General features: G+C 48.3%; 1 non-coding gene across 1 annotated transcript; it reads left to right on the forward strand.

Annotated features, from left to right (window-relative positions):
• The first annotated feature begins 2,725 nt into the window (after positions 1 to 2,725).
• On the forward strand, positions 2,726 to 2,798 carry TRNAR-ACG (transfer RNA arginine (anticodon ACG)). The gene has a single exon. It is a non-coding gene; the product is annotated as a tRNA-Arg (tRNA).
• Positions 2,799 to 3,600: the final 802 nt, after the last annotated feature.

A 3,600-nucleotide genomic window follows, 5' to 3' on the forward strand; every position in this document is an offset into this window, starting at 1 on the left:
AGGGTTAACTGAGCTAGCGCAAGATAAGTGATTAGCCCCAATCTAAACCTGTGCGTGTGCGTGTGCGTGTGCGTGCGTGTGTGTGTGTGTGTGTGTGTGTGTGTGTGTGTGTGTGTGTGTGTGTGTGTGTGTGTGTGTGTGTGTGTGTGTGTGTGTGTGTGTGTGTGTGTGTGTGTGTGTGTGTGTGTGTGTGTGTGTGTGTGTGTGTGTGTGTGTGTGAGCGCGGGCGCGCGGGTGGACGTGCGGGTGGGCGTGCGCGCGCGCGCCTGGTTTGGTAACATCGAAACCTTATAAAAGTTACGTCCCTTCAGCCAGTGGCGAAGGGCAGGAAATTCAAAAATGGGATTGATTCGGTTAGGAATCGTTTTATTACACCAACCCCGAAAAACGTTTCTAGTTTTCACGGCTGCCAACACAACTCGCATGGCGCTGACAGACTCACAATCACCGCGCTAATTTCGTATTTTCGATGCTCCGCATCGATTTTCTAAGGCCGTCGCAAATAGTTGGAGTGAGCGAAAGAAGCATTTCGTACCTGAGAGTTTCTGGGAGGCAAAATAGACGGCCACGTAGTGATGCAAAACTATCGGAAAATTGACTATCGATAGTACCGATAGCTTTTTGGAAACTATCGATAGTGTAAAAAAACTATACTATCTATACTTTTCTCGATAGTCTACTATCGGTAGTAACACTATCGATTCTGCTATCGATAGTATTACTATCGACAGTGTCGCTATCGATAGTACTACTAGCGATAGTACCGCTATCGATAGCAAAACTATCGATAGTTAAACTGTTGATGGTAAGACTATTGATAGCAACAATAATGATATTATGCATTTGTTGGCCAGCGGTATGACCAAAACATTTGCGATACCGTGATTGGTTTGACGATCTCATGAGGCCTAATGCGCCAAAGAGACTCAAGCTACGAGGGATGCCGTAGCAAAGGTCTCCGGGTAAATTTCGACCAGCTGTGGTTCTTTATCGTGCACTGGGGCAGTTCGGAAAAATACCTGGAACTGCATCCGCTGAAAGAACAAACAGCACAAGTTGTGCTGGCTTGCTGATGTAACCGCTGCATAAATGGTTTTCGCACACATGCTTCGCAACTAGGACATTCGCACGCTAAAATTTTATCCAGCAACTTTAAGTAGGGAACGTCTGCAGAGCTCGGTGACGCGCAGGCCGCGAAAACAGGCGAGTCCTGTCAGTTACTCATACCACCACCTCCATACTACACACTCAACCAAGTTTAGAATGCAGTTGGTACGCGTGGTTGATTTTATAGTATCGATAGTATGCTATATATAACAAGTAGTATCAACACAGCTATCGATAGTACTATCAATAGAACTATCGAAAGTACTATCGATAGTACTATCGATAGTACTATCGATACTCTTTTCTGCCATCGCTAGTTCGATAGTGACTAAGCCATCGACAGTATCGATAGTACTATCGATAGTTTTGCATTACTACGGCCACGACAATCGCGATGTTCGTGCCGAACCTCTGGCGATTTTCTAGTGTTCTCAAAATTACGATATTGATCCATGCATTCGAAGAGACAGAGGTAGTGCATGCACTAGAAGAGGAAGAAGTTAGTTGGCTCTCGCGCGCGCGCTCGAATCCCCCGCCGTGGGTATGTGCCATTCAGCCTGAGGACATCATCATCATCATCACCTCTGAGGGAACTTCGCCTCTCCGTTATCGCTCTTCCAGTCCTGGTCGCCAGAGTAGCTCTGCTGGTCGTCGCTCGCCGAGTCCGCGTCGGGAAAACTAACACCAGCGACCTCTGGAGGCAAGGCATCTGACGTCGGGACGTGTCAAGATCCTCCCTCGCGAAACCCTCGAGCAGACGATACCTGGACAGAAAGAGGCAGCGACAGTATCAGATACGGTGCTCGATACCGGTGCTGATTATTCTGTTATGAGCCGTGTCTTTGCTGGAGAACTTAAGAAAGTTCTGACACCGTGGATGGGGACCCCCATTCGCACCGCTGGTGGCCACCAAATTTCCCCTGTGGGCAAGTGCACGGCTAGAGTTGGGATTAGTGGTTTCACGTACGTTGGTGAATTTGTCGTACTCCCCGAGTGTTCCAGAGACTTGATTCTGGGGATCGACTTCCTGCACTCGAACGGCGCTGTGATCGACTTTCAGGAGGCACGTGTCACGTTCTCGACCAAACAGGCCGTGGCGCGCTTTGACTCCCGCGATCCCTGCAGCAACGCCCTGCGCATTATCGAGAACGACGTTACGGTGCCGCCGCGGTGCAGTGTTCTGGTGCTCGTGCGGAATGACCTCTTTCACGACTACGAGAGCCTAGCGGACAGCTATAGTCCACTGCTGCTTAAGCGGGGACTTGCCGTTGCGAGAGGTCTCGTCCAACTACATGACGGCCGCACCCACGTCCTCCTGACTAACTTTGCCAACTAACTTCTTCCTCTTCTATTTTGATATTTCTGTCTCTTCGAATGCATGTGTCAAATTAATAGTTCCCCATTCAGTAGCGTTGTGTTCGCTTCTGGCAGCTAACAGATGGCGCTAGTTGTTCAATGTAGAACAAAGCTGGACAAGCTCGTGCCTCGAGAAGTGCTGTGATATAAAGTGTTAAGCACCGCCAGCGTGGACTGATGATACTGCTGTCGCTAGGTGCCCCATATCTTTTAGCGGGTGATGTACTTAACAGCTCTTGCTGTTAAAATCAGGTTGACGTCTGGGCCTGTGGCGCAACGGATAACGCGTCTGACTACGGATCAGAAGATTCCAGGTTCGAATCCTGGCAGGCTCGTAGGTTCTTTTTTTTCCGCCTGTGTACGGAGATGGTCATCTGTTTGCGAACCGACCGAAGCCGCGCTGTAACGGGGGACGTGCCATTAAAGTATATCATTACCGGCCTTTTAGTTATGTTTCTGCCACGTAGTGCCTACCTAGGTGCTCTGTAAATAGTTGTGTGTGTGTGTGTGTCTACACACACACATACGTATATATATGCATTCTGTGTAAAACCATGTAAATAAATACCATGAAAGAAAAAAAAAGGTAGGTTCGAACGAGTGGATAGCTTGCGCACGATCCGCCCGAACCGCCTACCACGTGACGCAAGCGTCGTTCATCTCACTGACCTTGAACGGGCTGCGCCCAACTCGACTCGTGGACTCAGAAATGGACACGGCGCAAGACGCTCACAATCACTCAGAAATGTCACGTTTGCGTCACGTGGTAGGCATTTAGTACAGATTGACCGCGGGCCGATGCACACATCTGAACTTGGCAGCTCTTGTGATAACCGAAGCGCGCAAGAGCGAGATCAAGAAAAATGAAACTAGGATCCCGTAATCGTGAAGAAAAAAAAATGCCGACGATTACGTTATATCCTAATGCGAAATTTGAGCGCAGCTGATCAGCTGTTTCAGTTTTTCGATACACTGAGGTAGAGAATTCGAGCATGGCATGCATGTACCATTACATACAACTTATTTTTCACACATTTTCCTTCCTCAAGAAACACTCCACTAACATTTCTTGATTGTCATGAAGGAAGCTTTGTGGTCGGAGAAATAGATGGATATATGATCGACTTGCTGCATCAA

Source organism: Amblyomma mixtum, chromosome 6 (assembly GCF_055824585.1).
Source record: "Amblyomma mixtum isolate Tamu chromosome 6, ASM5582458v1, whole genome shotgun sequence".
Taxonomy (NCBI): Eukaryota; Metazoa; Arthropoda; class Arachnida; order Ixodida; family Ixodidae; genus Amblyomma; species Amblyomma mixtum.